Consider the following 21988-nt stretch of genomic DNA (forward strand, 5'->3'; position numbering starts at 1 on the left):
GCGTGGCCCGGGCGGCCGGGCAGCCCCGCCGGGCCCGCTCCGCCGCGCATCCCCCCGGCCCCGGCGCGGTCCCCGCCCCGCGCCAGCCGCGGCCGGCGGGGAGCGGCCGCCAGGGGGCGCCCTCCGCCCTCGGTGGGCCGCGGGGCGCGCAGGTCGGCGCGGCGGGGCTGCCCCGGCGGAGGCGCCGGCGGGAGGCGCGCGGAGAAGGGCGGGCGGCGGCCGGCGGCGGGCACCGGGCGGCGGGCACCGAGCGGCGGGAGCCGCGGCGGCCGTTTCCTGCCTTGCGCGGGGCCGGATGGGCCAGCGGAGCGTCGGGGAGGGCAGGGGGTGGGGAGGGCAGCCTGGGAGAGCCTCCAGATCTGCCGAGCTGGGTTGCAGCGGGAGCTGCCCGGCGCAGGGGTGGGGACTGGCCGCTTCCTTAAACGGCGCGGGAGCGGCGGGGAGCGGCGGAGCGGGCCCGCACCGCCCCGGTGCGCCGGGCCGCGCCGACCCTCCCGGGACGCGGCCGCAACACGTGGAGCAAACTTTCGAGGGATGTGTGTCTGCCGCCGGACAGAAACTCCGCCGCATCGGGATCGCGCCTTAACGTTGCACGGAGCAGCTCGCCTCTGTCTGGTTTGATGGTTTTTGGGTGTTGGTTTTTGGCTTTTTTTTTTTTTTTAATTGCTGCTTTTGGGTGTTTAGGGTTTTTTTTTCTCTTTCCCCTACTTCTCCTCTGCTGCTTGCTGGGTCGGGACTTTTCAAGCTCGCCGGGGCAAACGCAGCGTTTGAAAAGCCGAGAGAAATGTTGCAATGTCCCTTGTGGCAACGAATTTTTTTAATTTTTTTTTTTTTTTTAATTTTGCCTTTTGCAAGGGCAAAGAGGAAGGGTGGAAAAAAAATCCCAACGTGATCAATACCGGCTTAAATACCGCCTGCGAGCAACTGGGCTGCGGGAGGCGAGAGGGGCACCGCCGCCGCCCCCCGTTGCTTCTCCCCACTTGGTCGCAGTTCAGCCCGAGCCCTTCCTGTGCTCCCGAGGACCTGCGGGTCTGGGGAGGGGGGGGCGGCCGCAGGGTCCCCCCGCAGCTTCTTTCCCGTGCTCCCTCCGCACTCAGAGCAGGTAACGGAGGGGCTCCGGCTTTTTTGGCCGTTTGAAGCGTACGGGGTGTTTTCGCTTCCCCTCTCCCCGTCTACGAAGTTTCCGCGGGATCGGGCTCGGCGGTGCCGAGTCACGGTGCGCTGCGGAGCCCGGCCCGGGGGCTGCGGGCCCGGCCCGAGGTGCGGGGCTGGCTCCGGGGAGCCCGCGGCTCCGGGACCCGGGGCCGGCCGCCTCGCCCCGCCGCGGGCCGGGCCGGCTCGCAAGTTCGGGGAGGGGGCGGCGCGGATCGCTGCCTCCCCCGGCCGGGGGCGGTGGCTGCTACCGAGGGGGTGGCCCCGGGGCGGGGGCCGGGGGCTCTGCGCTGGCGGTGGGCACCGGCCAGAGAGAGGAGTACAATTAAAAAATAGCGATAAGAAATCGCAGCCTGCGCCTGATGGGCGAGCTGAGGGCTGGGTCTTTGCGGGCGAGATGAGAGGTTTGTGTCTTCAACTGGCCTACAAAGTCCCAGTTCTCGGCTCCCAGGACCTGCCGGGCTCGCAGCGGGCGAAGACGGAGCGCGGCGGCGCCGCTGCCCGGGGCCGCTCCCGCCGGGACGCGGGGGCCCGGCCCGGCACCGGCGGGCGTTGCTCGGGCGGCCCTTGCCGGCGAGCCCGGGACCGCCGCTTTCATGCTGGGGCCGGCGGGTGCCCCCGGCTCGCCGCGGGCGGGCCGTAGGGAGAGGACGGAGCTGGTTCTCCGCGAACTGTAAGTGCATTTTGTTTTCTTCCACTTCTGAAAGGGCCTTAAACGTGGGCGTCTTACCGGTGCTGGCGGCCATCCCCGCGGCTTCCCTGCGGGCCCGGCCGCAGGACGCTGTGCCCGGGCCCTGCTTTAGCAGGGAGCGCGCCCGGGTTTCGCTCCTGCAAGGCCATGTGCATCCTTCTCGCCGCTTTCACTTTCAGAAAACACATCTGTTTTCTTTTTTCTTTCCCTTTTTTTCCTCCCCCCCTTTTTTTTTAATAAATAAATCTAGTCACACACATACCAAGTGGCCTGGCTCCCGGTAATTCTCTTCTTATTCACCTAAGTGCTTCTACCCCCCACCCTTCCAGTGTTCCTTATTATTTGATTTCGATTCGGCACACTGCGCTTCTGGAGACTGGTTTGTGCTCCTTTGGGCACAGTATATACACAACTCTGTGTGTATATTACTGTTCGCTTATATAGCATCGTATTTATAACTTCTGTGCCCTTCTGTTATGTTACATTACATTTTAAGTTCTTAGATTAGAATTATTTTGAGGGTCCTCATTTTTTTTGATTTATGTAGAGATGTTTTTACTTCTTTCTTGTAAAGTCAGTGATACGGACTAAAATAAGGAAAAAGGCCAAGTGGCAACAGTATTCTCATGGCTAACGTCTAGAAAAGCAAATGGAAAATTAAAATCTTCCTGTGTGTTTTTTTTGAGCCACTTAGAATTTAATTCTCTCTCTGATGTAGCATTGCGGGAGTCTGCGTTCTGCATGTGTGTACACAGACATTTACACACTCCACACAACTTTTATGCTCTGATCCCATGAGATTTTTGCAGACAAACCCTGTTTTCAGTGCTGTATTCTGTAGCATTTGCCCATAAAAATAACAATATTTACTTAGTGTTTCACAATTAGGAAAAACTTGCAAATGGTATTACAGACCTCTGCATACTTTTTTTCTTCTTCAGCCCTCTATATCCAAACACTTGTGCGCAGCATACTAAAATGTATATTAACAGCTATTCCTCTGACATGCGTCGGGGCATACAGACCTTGTTATATCAGAATTATTTTCTGTGTGCAGTCCCTCAGTTGCTTGTTTGACTTCGGGGACAGCAGGCGCAGTCAGGTCTGCCTTGGGCCTGTTCTCTTTATGTACCTATTCATAAGTACTGGTTGGGAGCTTGCTTTGAAACCAAAATTTAAAGGAAGATTTTTTGCACGTTTCTTTTCCCTGCATGCCCATTTTTCCAAAGAGCTGTCTAGCGGCCACAAAAAGGAAAAGCATGTGAAAGTAAGGAGTAAAGGCAAAAATACTGTTACCCTTTTTGGAGAGAACGCCGCTAGAGACCGTTCCGCTGGCTTATTTGCAGCCCTCTTCTCCCTGCAGATCTGTAGCTCTTAACAAAATTAATCTGCAGTGAAATCACAGAAATCTGATTCTAATCATCCGCCCTGGAACAAGACGGAGCTACAAGACGACGAGCATAGTGTAAAAATACTTTAAGCACGCGGAGCTGTATCATTAACATTAAAACCTGATGGTGTGAAAGGGAGGAACTGGGAGTAGAGTTCCGTGCCTCTTTAGCGTGCTCCTTCCAACTTCTTGTACAACTTCTTAGGTGTCACTGGCAAGCAGCGATTTTTGTTGAGGTTGTTTGTGTTGCTGTTCAGGCTCTTGGACTAGCTGGTAGGCTAAACTGAAGTTTTCCCTTTCTTAGGAGATTTTCTTAATTGTGGTTTGCTTTGTAAAGCTGGGTAAACTGCTGGGTTTAGCTTTTGCCAGGCTTAACATAATCTGGAAGTTTTTTTTCCAGCAATAATGGGTTCTTCCAGTAACTCTGGCAAGTTTTGTCCCCCCAAAACCTATTTTGGAGCACTATATAGCATAATTTGAGTTACTGTCTTTTGATTTGAGCGCATCATTCAAGATTCAGTCGAAGCCTGGCTTCTGTAGGGAGTGAGTGCTCAGCATTTTATGGTCATCAGGACTTGTTAAATGTGTTCATTTGAGCTTCCAATTCCTTAGTCACTTTTAGAAATCCTTTTTTTTTTTTTTTTTTGTCTTAACGGCATTTGCCAAGGTGAAAGGACACATTTTTTCAAGCAACATTCATCTGTTTGAACTAGCGTAGATGTAGTTGTTTATAGCTGCTAGAACTCTGTTGACAGACTTGCTGATACTAGGAGTGTATTTTTTTCTCCATTCATCTACATTATTAGCGATTATTTAGATCGTAGCCGCACATACTGCATTGACAGGCGCTTTCCAACTTCTGTTTGTGCCCCAAAGAACATACAGTGCAACGCAGATGTATTTCTCAGCATCTGTTTTACACTGTTGAGTTTAAACATTCTCTCTGAATTAAAGTTCAGACTGGAAGGGAACATTCCCTCATGCCCCAAATGACTTTTTGTGGGTCAAATTACAAAGTAAAAATATTTTATTTTTAAATAATATTGCTCTGAAGGCTGGATTGGGGGTCGGCCACGGTTTAGCACTTTCCAAATGCTAAAGAAGATAGTTTAAGCTTCTGCTGCAAGTTGTGGACAAGCTCTTAAATTACTGTTTTAGCTCTGAAGCTTTCAGAATGTCCTTTGCTCTCTGGGATGCAGTCTCAATTATTCCCCCCCTCCCCGGTTAATAATGGGGCTTTGTTTTATTTTTACTTCTAAACTTTATGCCTCTCTTGCTAATCTTTCTGTGTGTACAAATATGCTTTCTTCGTCAGTCAGACTTGGCAATACTTAGGCCACACTAAACTAGTTCTGGGCAGTACAGCGAGGCTCTCTATTTATCAGGGCCTTTCCGGGAAGTTTATTACACTGTAGGAGTGACATTTGCAGCCTTCTGAAAGAGTTGGTAAATATTTGGCAGGTTCTACTTCTTCAACAAGAAAGGGCCATATTTTATCTGTGATAAGGCCTGAAAGAAAACTATCTAGGCATTAAGGGCTTGAGTTGTTGGGCAGAAGGGTGGGGTTCGTGCAGGATATTCTTCGAATTGCTGAGTGAAGTCAAATGTTTGCCTGCAATTTGGGAACCGCTGTTCCTCTGTGTTTGCAAATAGAGACCTTCAAGCCAGGGTTGTATTTTAAGTTGCAGGAGGGCACAGAGCATAGCAAGTCTGCGGTGTCTGGGTTACAAATATATGTAATCAGGGGCAGGTTAGATTCAGACAGTGCCTGGTATCGGCTCGATTGTTCAGTACAGACCCTTCATAAAAGACTGGACACGCTTTTGTTAGAGCCTTGCACCCTTAGTGAGGACTAAATTTTGTAAGAGTGAAGCATCCAGCATGCACCCAGCTTGCAGATGCTTTCCCCTCCGCCCTTGGCCCCATCTGCAGATGGCAAACCCTGAGCTCGGGGTGTGCTCTGTGCCAGCTCTTAAGCGCACAGAGGCAAACCAGACATGGAAGAGAATGTGCTTTTCCCTTCCCACTGCTGGCCTGATTGATTGAGAAAATCCTTCCAGCTCCTGCTGATTTCATCGCTTCCCTTCCTGGGGACCCAAACGTGGCAGATCCCAGAGGGGAGAGGAGGAGGGCAGGAGAGCCTAGAAGAGGCTGCAGGGCGGCTTGTGCTGGTCCGCAGGTGGGAACAACCCCTCCGAGGCTTCAGCTGCTTCCTGCAGCCCGAGCGACGTCCCTGTTAAAATGAGAAAGATCGGTGGCATCTGCGTGGCTTTCGCAAGGCACAGTGCTGTCTCCCTTTGCCGGGTATGATCTTTGCTTGGTAGAAGTGTTTCTGCTTTCTACCGGGCTTCAGTTGCTTTGAGGGAGCGAGTGAGAAGGGTGTGTGTGCATGCGGTGGTACTAACAGGAGGATTACAACTGCTAGGATCCCAAAGAGGGGAGTGTCTGATGCTGGGGCAGGGAAACCCTTCCTTGCTGAGGGCAGAATAAGTCTTTCAAATCCCATCGCCAGTCTGCACATTTGCGTGAACCTTAGCGTGAGCCAGCGACAGTGTGGAAAAGAAATCATGTGGCTGCAGACTGACGAAAATGAGCCAGGGGTGATGCTGGTCCGGAGACGGCTTCCTCTTCCCTGCCTAACTGATGGACTACGGATTCATGGCATATTTCTTTAGCACTGAATAATCAAAATATTTCCAAGACGTTGCTTGGTAGATTTGGTCTCGTATAGAATTCTTGGATTTTATTTGGATCTTACTGGCCTATCGGTTTAGGAGGGTTAGGCTGTTGTGTTTTTCCCTTCTGTGGCAGCAGGCAACGGGCCTTTTGTTGTTCTTCTCCTTTGGCAGAAAGTCCTTCACGGTGTCCTGAACGTCCACGTGGGTGGATGATGTGCCCACATTCCATGGCATCATGCAGGATTTGAGTATTTTCCCAACACAGATTTGTTAGTGACACCATTTATAGGTCCAGGACTGGAGTCTTGACTCCTAGATTGTGCCTGCTAGTGTTGTCATTCATTATTATTATTTTAATTACAAAGTGTCCCATCTGACCAAGGCTTTGGAGCCTTGCTCAGACAGTTACAGTACAGTACTCGGACAGTTGCAGTGCAGATGACAGACTGCGGAGGAATGCACGCTGCTTCGGGCATTACTTTGAGGAGCAAACGTTACCCTGAACTGTCCGATCTGGTGAAAGGATCAGTCCTGTACAGCTGGAGGTAGGGCAGGGACTCTTCCCGTCCCTTTCCTGGTGAAATCTTGACTAAATGAAATAGTGATATACCAGTTCTTACAGCTGTTTCGAATCTCTCTAAATGCACTTTACATTTTTTTGCAGTTCTAAGTATGGAATTTCCTCAAACAATAAAATTTGAGAGCAGATTTCATTCAGCAAGATCTCTTTGCATGATAACTTTTAAAACATGGTGAGGAATAAAATTTAAAACACTTTAATTCAATCAGCAGCCTGTAGGAACTAATCTACAAGTGGCCCAAAGGCCTGCTAAAATTAGTCATGGTTTTATGTTTTTGGAAAAAAAATGAAAAAAAAAATATTTAGGAGTGGCTCTGTTGTTTTACAAAGTACAGCGCTTTTGAACGCGATACTGTCAATAGGGTTAAATTTAAATATGCAAGTGCAGTAGTTTAAGGAATAAATTCCAGAAGCTGTTTAACGCTCAGCTTTGTTGCAGAGTGACGATCAGGTTGGGTTAGGCAGAATAGCTGTGTGCTGAAACATCTGGAATAATATCGCATTTCCCCAAAACGGAATTTTCTTTAAGAGCAGCAGCAATTGCTGATATTTGAGAGGGTGGAGCTAGCAGCAACCTACAAATGCTGGAAAATGAATTAAGAATTTATAGAGTGAAGTATTGAGACTTTGTCAGGAATCGTGATTTTGATTATGATCTCTTGTTTAAAACATCAGCTAATTCTGAGAACTGGGACTTTCCAGGCGGCGGTGATTGGTAGGACAGTTTACGCTGGGGCCAGGAGCTCAGCTCCTTGGCGCTTGGCTTTTTAGTCTTTTGATGAATTCCAGTGAAACAAGTTGTGGCAAACTGATTTGGAGCTTTGGAGCCAGAATATGCATGAAAAATCTTGTATGAAAAGAGAGATTGTTTCATAAAGAAGAATTTGAATGTAGTTCAGTTAAAATAAGCTCGATGTAAAACTAAATGCTATTTTGGTATTTCATGAAAGATAAAAGTTTCCTCAATTCTACCATTATGGGTGTATTTTACACCTGAAGGATAGTATAAAAGTAGATTTGAAGTCTCAGTTGTATTTAAAATGTTTTTTATTACAAAATCTGCTTTGACTACAAAGATACTTATTTTGTATAATCATGACTTCATCTGTTAATTTTGAAGGAAATATTTCTGGAGGAGGAAAACATTCCCATGCAATTATAACAGTTGTACAGAACAAGAAACAGAAAGGTGCTTAATCACAAATGAGCTTGCCCATTTTAATTTACTTTAGACCATGAAACCAAACAAATAATGTAATTTGTGAAAAAACTTAATCAGATATTTACAGTATCCATTTTTTTTCAGTGTTGTGGATTATTCCGCAGTACAGTTAATGGTATTTTACATATTGCTTTCAATATATTAAGAGTGTCTGCTTCACATGAACTATCATATGCACCCAAAAATCAGCTTGAATTTACATTTTAAAAACAACTTACATTAATTTATTTTAAACAATTGCACTGAACAACGAAATTCAACTGAGTAACTTAAGCTGAATTTCTTAAATCTGAGTTAGTAAAGAGCTTCCAAAACTTCATCCAAAATAGATTGTAACAAAGGAACAGAACTTCACTGAATCATTTCACAATGTTTGTTAGCTGCAACTCAAAGTGCTACACTGAGATTAGAATTATGTTACTCCAAGTCTCAGCCTAAATTTAGCTCCAGGATTCACATACTGCACTCGCTTCATTGGACGAGTTTGGTTCGCATGTAGCATATTTGAGCTAGTTTTGCATCTCCTTGGGGAACAAATTATAGCCTGAATGAGAACATTCACACACATTTATGACATGAATGTTATATGCAGTCGGAGGTTCTGCATGCATTCAGCCTTTGAAACTAATACTATTTCTAGCCTCCTTCCAGGACTTTAATTTCTGTATCAATGGCCATTAAGGGCAGTGAGACACAATGAAACAACATTTTTTCTGACAGTGTTTCTTTGCAGACATCTTTGCAAACATAGCAATAGGTTTCTCACTTTAGAATTTCCACTGGAGTGAACTCTTTCCCCCCCAACCCAGCCCCATGTGAGTAACTGCACTTGTATAGTGCGTTGTTTCACATGCTCCAAATAAAAATTAATAAATCCAGAGTAAGGAAAATGCTCGTGAGCCGGTTTAAGGTGTTATGTAATACTAGTTACATAAAGTTTTGAATGTCTTTATACTTCTAAGATATTATTGCCTTCAAAAAGAGCACGAACTGTAGTTTCATTTCAAAAGATCTGATAGGAGCTTAATCTTAAAATATAAATTGGGCTTGTAGATTGTCCACATCACAGAATGAATTTACAGCTCTCCGAAGAAACAGCAGGTGTGCCCATTGCTAAGTAAAACATCTCCTGTAAGCCAGTGGAGATATCCTGATCTGCAACAGCTCAGGATTTGTCCCGTACTCTAATTTTGGTGACTGGTAGTGTTTTTGGATGAACAGCCATGAGCACTTCTATCATTTTAGAGTGGTATGTTCATAAATGTTTGGAAATTCTGTAACTTTCAAACCTTTTCTAACTTTGAAGTGCATTTTCCAAATGGAAGTATTTTATAACTAGCTAGCTACCAGCGTTACATTAATGCTGAATTATGATCAGTTGCTTGCAGGCAGCAAGCACAGGTTTAAGTGCTTAAAAATGCATATAATGAGGCTGTTGCAAAGTGCAGTGGGCTGTGCTGTAAGTTGGTGTAAATGGGCATGAGCGTTGACTGCAGTGGAGTTGCACCGATTTATTCCCCCTGAAGTCCTGACCTGATGGGCCACAAACATAAGGAGTGGTTTTTAGAGACCCAGCTCATGCAGCCAGGATCTCACCGAGGAGGGAAGATTTGCATGAGGGCTACCTGTGCCTCTCTTGCATGTGGCCTGTGCAGTGCGCAGGAGATGAACGGGACGGACATGGTGACTGAGCTCGTCTCTCCTTTCCCCCTTTGAGTAAATCCACACCACACTTTAGTCCAGGTGAAAGAAATGTAGTACATCCCAATACAGCTTCCAGAAATATTCTCCCACCAGAATGATTTCCACAGCAACTAAAGATATGGCCAAATACTTGTTTGGTTTTTTTTAAAATGAAATTTGCTACAACTTCACTATTCTAGGCATGGCTTTGAGTGTAAGCAGCACTGCTGAGCTATTACCTGACAGCCAGGAAAGAAAAGAGCTGAAAATAAAAGCAAAACTGAGAACATTGATGATGGTGGCTGACCTGAAGTCAAATGAGAAAGAGCACCAGGCAGCAGGCAGAAAAGGCACCAGCTTTCCACACTCAGCATATTCTTGCCAGCCAGTCCTGGTGCCTGCTGCTTACGGTCTGTAATGTCCATAGTCTGTCAGGGCCAAAGGAGAAATACCTGCGTACGCCCACAGAAAGTACTCCGAGTCCAGCTCTGACAAACCAAAATCTTATTAATCACAGCAGGGGTAGGAGCAAGGCCTCTTGTTCATTAATAGCATTTTTAAAGGGATAGAATTTCCGCCTTTCCCAAGCATTTCATGTGCACCCCGTGCAGTATTGAATAGCAGTGATAAACCCGGACACTGGAGGAGCTTTGACCACACCCCATTCTCATTAAAATATCTCATTAAAAGTATCCAGCAAAATGGTTCCTAATTGACCTAGGATGGAGTTCATTTAACTTTATCTATCTAAAAAGTGGGTTCTTGGTCTAGGCTCTCTCGAGGCAGAGGGGAGGGAGGGATGGCTCCAGGGTCAGTGTGTCTCACTGGGCTAGTTCGACACTTGAAGGTGGGAGGTAGCACCCTCTGAAGTACTGCTCTTATCCTAATCACAGGTAGTTTGTACAATCAACTTTTAGTCACAGATGCTAAGAGGTAACTTAGGCAAATGGTAAGGATTTTAACCACGTTTCACTTAACTCTTAGATGTGCTTGATGGCTTTGGTATCAGATGTCTAAAACTTGTGGGTACGAAGCTGCTCCTGTCACAAGTCACTGTGGTGGTCAGGCACTGAAGGCCAGCAGGCACCCGTGCGTGTCTACACAAGTCAGCTTTTCTGAACGTTGCTGTGACTTTCCTTCAATCTATGTGGCAAGTGAATTGGGTTTCTCTAACCTATTCTTATGGCTCTAAAACATCAGCAAATTTAAGGACACTAGCTCAACTTCATGTTGCCAAATCCTCTCTAGTTTAATTAATGACATTCAGCAAATGAGGGGGGTGGTCCTGTGAGTTACTGCTGGTAAGGAGCTTCTGGATATATAGGGTTGGACCCAAAACCAATGGGCATTCCCAGTGGTTACTGAACCTGTATCTGGCAATCTGGTCGCTTTACAAAAACATTTCAAAGTTACCACTGTGAAGTAATGCTGAAATGAGAGAAAAAGTCATGTGAATTCTCCCAAACCTACAGCATTAAGGGTTGGTTCCCTAGTAACATAGGCTTCGTTTCTGTGGAAGATTGTACTACATTTTGTACAGAAGAAAGCTGTAAACTTACAACAGAAGACCACCGTCTTAAGCAGACAACAACATCGTTAGAAGTTCGAGGTCACCATATTACTGCTGCGAGAAGAGTGAGGGCACCCGGGCTCGGCCAGCTGTCTCTCTGGGGACCGTGTTTTCTTCTCTTCTCTGGCGTGCCCTGGTAGCCAAAATAGGCGCTTTTCATGAATGCACTGGCAATAAACAACATGTGATGGGATTAGTTAGGAGGAGCAGCCAAAACGTTTATCAATTATTGTATCTGTTTTCTTCCTCAAAGAAGGCTTCCTTCAGAGACACGTGCCTCCTCTCTTGTAATCAAATCCTGTGTGCTCTCAGCTGGTTGTTGAAAATTGATTTGCGCATGCTTTGCTCTAATTGAAGTCTCTTGGCTTGTCAATATTAAATGATTTTTACTGGGTGAATTTGGAGCATGGGTGTTCCCCGAGTTTGCGATGCTCCAGCTGGCAGTGCACACGGGTCACACGGCTGCCTCGAGAAGTGGCTCTTGTCCGGTCCATCCAACCTCCCTGAGCGGGTATTTCCTTAGTCATAAAAGAGGCAGTTGTGTATTAAAAAAAAAAATGGAGCTTTCAGGTCCCAGTCTCCTCTGCTTGCTCCTCCCTGGGGAATGGATACAATTTGACCTTCCTGAAATTATGATGAACTAGGAATAAGCCTTTGCTGGAAAGGTGGAAAAGCGCAGTGAACAAAATCCCAAGGATCATGTACGCGGTGGCTAATGAAATGTGAATTTACGTGACCACCCATAGCTGATGCATATTTTATGCTTGAGTTCTTCCATGTGATGAGTCCACTGCTAGCAGGGGCAATAGTTTTAATGGTATGCTTCATTTTTTTTAGGACTTTGTACACTGCTCAGACATAAGGGAACTAATCCCCAAAATGTGCAAATGAAATGAATGTAAGTTCTTACCTGAAGCCCTATTCAGGCAAAGTAAAAACTGAGCTCAAAGCTTTTTAAAAGCTTGTGAATTATAATAATTAGCTCATATTTTAATGCTAATACATTCTGATAATATACATACTATTGTCATAACCATAATCAGTATTGGTGGGAACATGGGAAGAATAGGTACAAAAGTTGTAATTTAAAAAAAAGAAGTCAGGAACCAGACTTTGGGTGAGTTCTCTGGAGTGTATGACCACAGGAATATTCTTATATTCTTTCCACTTACTGAGCCCCAAAAACTGGAAAATGGGGAGCACCAGAATACCTGATAGATCCACTTAAAGCTCCAGGTCAGTAGCATGCTTAAGCATATGCTTAACTTTAAGCATATGATTAATCACATCCCTGGTCCACGGAGTAATTAAACATGTGCTTATGTACTTTGTACAGCATAGTACCCGCCTGCAGGCGTTCTCTAAATACTGGTGTGCCTGAGAAAGTGGTGAATCAGAAAGTGATTTTTGGCTGGAGTTTGGAAATGAGCTTAAAAGAGTTAGTTAGGCACCCAGGCCTCATTACATTTGAATAGCTATGGAAAAGCTGGTCTTGTTAGCAGAACCACGTAAGTAGCAAGGTGTGGCCATTTACTTTATGGTAATGCCTTAGTTTTGTTTAAAGTGAAATTATTTAAAAATCCCTTTTGCTTGGCAATTTCCTGCTGCTCTCCTATAGCTCTTTGCTTCCCTCAATGCCAGCCAGACCAGATTCTGTTCCAGCAAAGCCCAAGCCGGGCAGCCTCTGGCTGGCAGCTTCTCTCTTAACTCGCTGGTCAAAGTTTAGGTAGATTCATAATCGGAGGCAGCACTGGCAGGGTGATGCCAGCAGCGCGGCTGCTTTTCCTGTCAGTGATCAGTCCGGGCACAGCTCTGCGGTACTGCACTCCTCTGGGACCCGGCAAGCATCTCTGCACTGCTCCTTGCTATCTGTACACCTACCAACCTGCTCGGGTTTCTCCAGCTCTGCTGTGCCCTGTGCCGGGGCCATACCCTTGGGTTACAGCTGCACTAGTAAACCCAACAGCTGATGGCTGTGTATTGAGCATGGTCCTGGGCAGAGCTTTGGCCTGGGACTCTTCCAGCCAGTCCGGGATATGGTTTGAAAGCCAGCATGGGCCAGGGACCATTATCAATAGGCTGTTTGGATGTGGCCCCCCCTTCTTTTGGTGGCTAAGAGACTTTAATAGGACAGCTGTGGCAAGACTGGGCTGGTTGGTCGTGCCCTGGTTAATTTACTAGAGCAGTCATGTAGCCTCTTCTCGCCAGAGCTCCTCCCCGGCGATTTTCTCCTAGCGTTCTCCCTTCCTGTCCCCTTCCTTGTGCCAACCAGTTTAATACATTAGTTGTCACACCAGCAGCTCCCTTTTGAGTTGCTCTGGGTGTGTTTTGTCAACATGCTCATTTGGCCGTGCGATTTGACCAGGCAGCCCTGCCATCCTCTTCCTTGCCAGCCTGAGCCAGATAATGGTCTCTTGCCACTCAAGGTGGGTGTAATGCAGCAGCGTCTAGAAGACTTTTTGATGACTAAGTGTTTTATTTTATATACTTAAAGTCAGCTAGCTGCTCTAATTTCCTTGTTCTCCGAGGCCTCTGCATATAAATGCTAGTGAGGTCACCACAATGAGGCAAGTCAGTGCAGCATCAAACATTACTATTCGAACTATTGGCCTCTGTTGCTGAATGGTGGGAGGCTCGTTTTCAAAGCGGCCTCCGTGGAAAGTCTGCGTAATGTGTTTGATTATCCAACCTTGTCATTTTCAAAGGGACCCAGTCAAGATTAACAGGGCCTAAATGTACCATCCCCTAAAAATAACACTGGCTTTCCAGCTCCTCTGCGGATGTTGGGGGGGTGGGAGGGAGGAGAAGTGACGCTCCAAACTGAGGACTGCAAAGGAAGTGAAATGTAAAATGCACGTGGCCAAACTCACCCCTTGTCAGCCCCGGAGGATGGGTGCTCATCCATTAGTCCTCAGGTGTTTGTTCACTTTCGGGTCCCGGTGCAGTGCACCCTCCTGTGCATTGGGTCTTCCAGGGGACTCCGCTGGAGCCATGAGGACAGGGAGCTCAGCACTCCGTGCAGAGGCTGGGCAGCTCTCACTGCTGGGGACAGCAGCAATGGGGACGTCGTCTGTTCCTTGGCAAAGTGAGAGATTCCTGAATTTTCCTAGTGTGTGTATTTTTGTTTTTTTGTGGGTGAGGGAGACTAATGAACCCAGCTAATATGGGCACTTCTGGAGCATGCTTGGGCCTGCACAAAGGACAGCCCGATGAGAGTCATAGTTTGTGCTGGCAGGACCCAGAGCCAACAACTGCTGCTCTTAGTAACTTGTTCACGGCTGATGGCATTTCCCAAATGCTGGGTGCAATTGTGCTGTGCCGCAGTCTCTCTCGGGGGCAGGACTGGCTGGGGTGGATCACAGTTAGTCATGCATTCATTCTCCTACACTGCAGAGTTAATATTTTCTTGGGGACCTCTCATAATTTTCAAGATGGTGATCAGCCCAATCTTGGTTTTGAGAGAAAAATCTGAGACAAGCCTCTTTTCAGAAAGTAAACCCCGCATGTAAGTGGTTTCTGGAAGCTTGCTTTGCCAGCATTTCTCCAAAGCAGCTCATTAATTTCAGGGCCACGTTGGTATCAGTTATTTTCTTGCTGTTGTGTCCGCTGGCTCATGCACCTGGAGTCAGCTCCAGGTTTGGGACGTGTACAGTGCACAGAGCCCTTGGAACCCTGGTGCGTTTTCAGCTGCTCTGAAGGCAGCCCTTCGTGTTTTTCAAGCTACCTAGAGCCAATGCTGCTGCTGCCATCTAAGACCAGAGGCTGAAGCTCTTGTCTGGGCAGGGCAGGATCAGCAGCTGTTGTTAAAGGGGCCAGAGTCTCTCCTGTGAGTGGGTGTTACTCATTTGGTAATACCAGTCCATTCCAGCTGAGGGTCTGTCCCTTTGTTTTGTGTATAGGACAATTTGTTTTCAATTTTTGTTTCTGAAAGGAAACTGTCAAGAGAAAATTCACACTTAAAAAAATTAAGGGAAACAGCCCTTTGTCTGTTTCTAACAATCCCCTTCGATGACTAAAGCTGGAAGAATTCTAGAAACTGCAGTCATTTTTTTACCTTCAGTTTGGTTTTGTGCTGTTCTTGCATTTTCTGAGTTTCAAATCCAACACACCAAAAAGACCCAGTTCCAAATCACCCAGATAACATCAGTTTAACCTAGAGATCTATGCTCTGATGATTAAAATCTGATTGTGCCTTATCTAGAAGTGGAAGTGGGGCGGCAGGGAGCTGAGAGCAGCTTGGGCAATATTCCCCTCTTCTCCTAGCACACACAGCCTCGTGCCAGCTTTGCAGTCCGAGAAGGAACACATAAAGCCTCCGCGAAAGGGGTTCACTGGAGCAACACACATCCATCCTCGCTGGAATCTGCCTATGACCCAATGCCAGTAAAATAAAATCAGGGGTGAGATAGCCTACCCAGGCTGAAATCTGCAATGACTGCGATTACCTGCTTTTCTGTACCTGGGATGTGTGCTCTCTGCTTGTGGTGGGGTCCTGGCTGCTGGGGAGGTTGTGGTCTCCCTGGGGCAGGGGCTCATCAGATTTTCTTCCATGTCAGTACAACAGCAAGTGCTGCGGGGACCGGGTCCTTGCCTGGGGCTCCTTCCAACTACGAAGAGTTGTTTATTGTCAATCCAAGAAAAAAGAAAAAAAAACTTTTGAAAATAATAACAGCATGCATCTCATTTTAATTTTAGTCCTAAAAACTACTTGATGCTCATTACAAAGGAATTGATTCCTTAAATGAATGAAGCAGCCGTGAGTGCTGCTTTCAGTGTGGGACTGCTGACGCTCTGACTCATGCTTTGCTTCTTGCAGGCTCTGGCTTTTATGCTTCATTTAGGACACCAACGTCATTAGCATTCAGTGGGCTGCTGCTTTTTTTAATTATTATTATACTGCTGTTGTAATTTTTTCAAAGTTGCAAATAATATTTGGATCGGAATCGTGGCTCATGTTTTATTACCAAATCGCGGCACAGGGTTTGGTTTTATTTGACTTGCAAGCCTTAGAAGAAATTCTAAATGAAAATAAGTTGTAGTTTTGTACAATAATGAGAGGGTTGCAGGGTTTTTTTGGATGCCAGGTTGCCTGCTACTGTGGAGTGTCATCCCTTGTTAGGACGGGTGAGGATATTTGTCTTGTGTTGCACATGGCTGGGATCTTTGTGACTGCCCCAAGCCTCAGCATTTCCACTGCGTGCAGAGCAGCCACGCCAGCCTGCCGTGTGTGTCCCTGGAGATGGCATGTTTGAACTGCAGCAACTCCAAACAAGATGCTGCTCTGTGCGGCTGAACGTGGCAACTCAGCCTCTTTGTTTTGGAGCTGAATGTTAACACACCGGTTGAGGCCAGCAAGCACTTGGGCCCAGGCAGGGAGAGGGGGAGCTGCGCTCTGCGCGATCGCTGTGCTGCCACTCGCATCTCACCTCGCAGGTTTTCACAGACACTCAACCACTCCTGTTCTTCCTAGCCTGTAACTGGGAATGGGGAAAAGGGTCCTTTGCTGAGGGACACGATGTCTTTACTGCAAGCAAAAAAAAAAAAGGGGGGGGGGGGGGGGGGGAGAAAAGCCCTGAGAGTCCTCAGGGGTTCCTTGCTCTGCCACAAACGCCCTGGAAGCCCTTGAACATGTCACAAAGTCCCTCTCAAGGGCGACAGCTTGCAGGGACAGTTGCAAACCTACCACGGGGATGGGGCCTGTTCCAGCACCCTACAGACAGAGAGTTCATGGGGAAACAACAGAGCAGAATTGTGGGAATCTGCCTATGGTTTCTGTTGAGTCCACCTCCATCAAAATTCAAATCACTGATGAATTAAAAGGAAGGTGTTGCTCCTTGCCCTGAGGACATGCTGGGATGGGCTGGGATTTCCAGGAGGACTTGTGAGTGAGGGTTGAAAATTCCCAGCTAACTACTTGGCACCTTTTTAGTAGGGAACCTATAGATCTTTTTCAGATATTACTTAAGCTGAAAGTTGTTGAGAAATCAGTAGTAATTCCCTAATTAAAATCCCAGCTTTATTAATAAATTAAAAGCAACAGCTTCTGCAATTGGGTAAGTGGGTGTGACCTGCTCCCGCTGGGAGCTGGGTGCTGCAGCCAGGCAGCTCTAAGCGCCCTGGGGATCACAGGTTACGATGCACGAGTGCAAGATGTGCAGTGCTGCCTGCACAACGACCTGGTCAGGCCTGGGGTCTCCACTTCTTCTGGACAAAGCGCCAGCACTCATCTGATTGCCAATACGGCGTGTATGTGCAGGACAAGGTGTTACTTCCTTTTGCCCCAGTGGTTTGGGGTATTTGAGGGCTGCTTGCAGCTAGCTGTGCCAGGCTTTGTTTGATGGCATTTCTGCCGAGTGACAGACGAGCCATCTGGCGTTACACTGAAACGCAGCACAGCGTTTGCTTAGGAGGGAGCCTGCAGGGATGACAAAGCAGTTGCGCACCTTCCGCTGGCCGTGTCACGGCTGGGCACCGGGACTGGGGCGGTTACTGGGCATAGCAGCAAAGCCATGTGTGCCAGCATCAGATGGCACAGCCATGCGGGAGAGAAAGGACTCTGTCAGACCTCTGCCCTCCTAGGGACGGACTGAGCGGCAGCAAGAAAAATGAGGGACTTTCAGGGGCAGCTGTGTTTTACTAACCCAGTCATAATGCCCCTAAAAATCCTTATTGTTCTTGCAATGGTCAACTGTGACCTCCGGCACGGGGAGGCCTGCAAGGAAAGCACTAGCGCTTGGGGCAGGGCAAGCGTGGAAGGGCAGGCCTGCTGCTGGGAAGGCTTGCTTGCAAGTCGGAGCAGTGTTTCAGGCTGGGGAAAGCGTTTCTGTTGGAGTGGAGCTGAAAAGATGTGTTGTTGTGAATTGTGGTATGGAGCGTGTACTTTGTATGAAGCTCAGGGCATGAGAACTGGAACAAAGAACTAGGGGAAATGAAACAAACCAAGTGCTTTCCCTCCCTGTTGTGTCTGTCTTGCATTTCCCCCCCACCAGAGTGAAATGCAACCGGAGAGATGCACAACCCAACACCAGAGAAAGAGCCCTTACCCAAACCATTCCTCCTCCCTTCCCCAGTTCCCTGTTTTACTCCTCTTTCAGCTAACTGCTCTAAGTCATTGCAGGTCTCTGCTCATCCATAGCACCTTTCTCTGAGCTTTATTTCTACTCTCATTTTTCAGATCAGACCAGGATGCAGTAATTGCATGCAAAGAAGCAATTTGTTAAACAGAACCGTAATATTCAATTATTTGCCATCTTTATGCATTCTAACACTTCATTTGCATTTCTGAGAGCTTCTATATGTTGAGTAAAAGTTTTTATTTTCATTGAACTCTGCAACAATGCTCAAAGCTTTTATCCTTTAATAACTCTACCTAGGGGTATGGATAGTCAAATTAATCTGGCCCCACAACAGCAACAGTCCCTGTTGCACTGTCTGGTTGGATTACTCATTACCCTTTTGAAAAGGCTTTGTTTAAGGCTTTTACAATGTTTATAAATTAATTGATATGTTTATCAATTAATTCTGCTTTATATGCCTATGCCAATAGATTAGAAATGCATGCTTTTTTTTTTTTACAGTGCCTACATAGACTTACTTTACACATCACTTACCTATTTTTAATTGGGTAATATGGCTCTGGAGCAAGATTTACTCATTTGTTATTTGTTATTCTCAGGAGCATTTCAACTGCTTTTCTTAAAGCTGAATTCTTTGTAAACGAGAAGTGACTAGCACCCTGAACTGAGTCCCAGGTCTTGCTTAACTTTGTAAGGAACACTGACGCTACGCCAGTTAAGGTGTGGTATGAATCAGGAGCTGTACCAGCCGCTGTGGAATGAGTGTGTTCACATGAAGTCATCCTGCCGTAGCTATTGCAGAATCGTCAACTGCTCTGTGTAAGCAAGCCCTAAAAGACAATCCTTGTCCCAATCACTGTGTGACTAGATAAGACAAGACAATGGGCACAAGAAAGGCACCTTACTATCAGTTAAGGATGGGTACTGTTCAACCAGCTGGGACCAAAGAAACTCCGGCGGCTCAAGGTCCCACAGAACTGCCCCAGCAGCATCGTTCCCTGCGGCTTGATTCTAGGAACGTGCCACTTTTGGAACTGTTTGTTTCAGGACTTCTTGCTTTGTCACCTTTGATTTCTGAGATTGCCCCATCGTAGGAAGCCCCAGACCCTCTGCCTCTCTCCACGAGGATTTCTTCATCTAGCAACTCTCATGTCTTCATCTGATACTGAAACAAGATGGAAGGGCTTGAATGTTTCCTTGGCAAGGTGTGTGGATGGAATTAGTTTAATCATCTGTTCTGATTCTGATACCTACCAAACCAACTGGACCGAATCACCTCAACTGCCAACAGGCTGCGGAGCAATGACCTACTACAGTGGCTATTCTTTGTGCTGAAAACAGGAAGATCAGGAATGAGGGTTTGTAACTTTTTTGGATGTGTTTCTGAGTTACAATTTTTCTCTTTAGTATCACCACCTTACTCAAAATAAGAATATTTATATGTTAAAATAAACACATTTTTTGCTCTGAAATACTGGAATATGCCTCCCCAGCTACTTCCTATCTCAGCTCTGCCACTACGAAGGGAACCCACTCATGGATTTTAAAGTCAGAGGGACGAGTCTGAATCTCTAACAGAGGATGCGCATAGAGCAACTCCTGCAATTCATCCTGAAGCCAGGGCCCTGATGAATGGATCTTTTTCTTACATGCTATGGGAACTCTGCCTATATAAATGTCTGACAAGCTGTTCCAGTGCTTTATAACCTTGTGTCTTGTACCTTATTGCAAGCTGCAATTTCCCGCTTATGTACGGGCCTCTGTGGACGAAACCCTTTGTGTATGTGACTGCATGTGGTGAACAGGAGAGCACAGGGGTTTGGTCCTATTTTTATCCTATCTGTTCCCAAAACAGCTCTCCCAGTCGCACAGGTCATACACATCCCCCTCCAGTTGCCATACTGCCTGTCAAGAGTGGAGGGTAGGTGCAGCAGAGGTCTGTAGGGACACTTGGTCCGTGGACAGGGGCTCATATGCAGGATCCCTCCTGCATATCCTGCAGGTGGGATCCAACCCTGCTTGCCCCTCTTTAACACTTTAGGACGTTCTCAGCAGACCCATGAGTCCATTTCTCTGTGCCCAAGCTAAGCCACTCAGATTTCAAGGACAAATTTGGCTGGGTTTTCTTTTTGAAAGTTCAGTGTCATTTAGCACCTCCAATTTGGCTTGGAAAAATGCAGCAATATACCTAAAATAAAGGTGTTTTCAAAAGTACATGCAGGCAATCATGGTTTTTTTTCAGACTTGATCTCAGGTGATGCCATTAGTTTCTACCGCACTTAAGCTCTGCCCCAGGCTTCCTTGAAGTTGCCATCCCTAGTCTATGCTAAGTAGTATGAACATTAAAATAGAGCCTACTGAAATAAAACACCCTGGTACTTGCATGCACACAATTCTTTCCCTGAAAAATGGGTAACAGCGGACGAACTAAACTTAAGCCACACAGCATCTAGATTGGTAACAGTGTTACAACAGCCCACAAAGAATAGACCCGAAGCAGCAAAGAGCAAAGGTTGCAGGGTGAGATCCCAACAGGGAAAAGAAAAAAATCAAATTGCTCTTCAAGTACAAGCAATTCTATTAATGTCTTTCAAGCACCGGTGTTCCAGGCTGCAAGGAGTCTCTCTCTGCAGGGGACACTGTCTGAGCTGCCCTGTAATATTATCAGCTGCTTTCAGTTCACAACTTCTGTCCAGCATAGTTTAATGTGGTACATTCAATCAAACAGAAATTGTATGTCAGCCACATGAACAGAATTAAACCAGTGCAGGAAATACATTTTGCAGGCAAATTTGTTGCTTTCTTTTACTGAAGCCCTTTGGTACTTTGCTGTAGTTTCTGATTAATAGCTGCTTCACGGAAGAAATATGGTTATTTAGGCAAAATTTTGTCACAATTTAAACATTTAATTTTCAGCAAGACTGAAGAAATCCAAGCTCTCAAGGAACCTTTAGCTTTAGCAGGTTGTTGTTGGGCTTTGCCTTTTTAATTGGACCAGAATTGGCCATGTTTAACTAAGAAAACATTTGCAGGAGTTGGTGGGAAAGAACCAGCAACTTCTCCAATGGGATGGCTGTGCCAGCCTTCACAAGAGCTGGACCCTGTTCTGGTGCCCAGTTTGTATTGCCTGGGGTTCAAAGGTTGATATTTGGTACTTTTTAAAGAGGAAAAACAAAACAAATCCCCAACAAAGTGAACAAACTTCCCTGGGTCTCAAGTTAAGCACACAAACTCATCAGCTGATTTAGGACAGCTGACTTGTGTGCGTGCCTTTCTCTGCAACATCAAGTTTGAAAACTTTGTTATGTCATTGTAGCAGGATTTGTCTTCCTAACTGAAAGCCAGGCAGATAGAAAGTCCTCTCATTACTGAGGCTGATGCTGCTTTATATGCAGCTTAAAAAAAAAAACAAAGACAAAAAAAAAGTACATGCTCTTTCCTGTCTATTAAGGATACAAGAAAAAAAGATCTGTGGTATTCCAGGTAAATAATGCTGTCAGGTGTAATGAGTTAAATCCCACATTATAATTGCCGGTAGTCCTCTTGACTATTTGTCATGGCGCCCATGACCTGACACAGTGTGACAAACACTGAAGGGATCCTTGATGACTGGTGTAACCTGCAAAACGTTCCCTATTTTTTTAAGTTCATATTCCTGTAACCTTCACTTAGCGTCTCTGTATGCAAATTCAGACTGGTTCTTTAAGCTCAATAGCAGCATGTTCATATACAAAGAATGCAAACAGAGAAATTCAGAGTTGTAGCAATCCAGTTTATAAATTAGGGTACCGGTAAGCCCATGGAGGTGGGCATGATGCATTTATTTATTAGTCTGCAATTAAGGGAAGGCAATGGAGTTTCCTCTGCACACCCCCAGACTCTTCAGGCTGCTCATCTGCCTCATGAGAGAAGCTGAGAAGTACAAGGATTCACTGTGCTCCTGAAT

At 46.4% G+C, this 21988-nt stretch overlaps 1 long non-coding RNA gene across 1 annotated transcript; it reads left to right on the forward strand.

The window, feature by feature from the left end:
- Positions 1–419: 419 nt before the first annotated feature.
- Positions 420–20256, forward strand: LOC143167862 (uncharacterized). The gene is made up of 2 exons (XR_012996608.1): positions 420–615; positions 18642–20256. It is a non-coding gene; the product is annotated as an uncharacterized LOC143167862 (long non-coding RNA).
- Positions 20257–21988: the final 1732 nt, after the last annotated feature.

The sequence above is a fragment of the Aptenodytes patagonicus genome, chromosome 16 (genome assembly GCF_965638725.1).
Source record: "Aptenodytes patagonicus chromosome 16, bAptPat1.pri.cur, whole genome shotgun sequence".
In the NCBI taxonomy this organism is placed as follows: domain Eukaryota; kingdom Metazoa; phylum Chordata; class Aves; order Sphenisciformes; family Spheniscidae; genus Aptenodytes; species Aptenodytes patagonicus.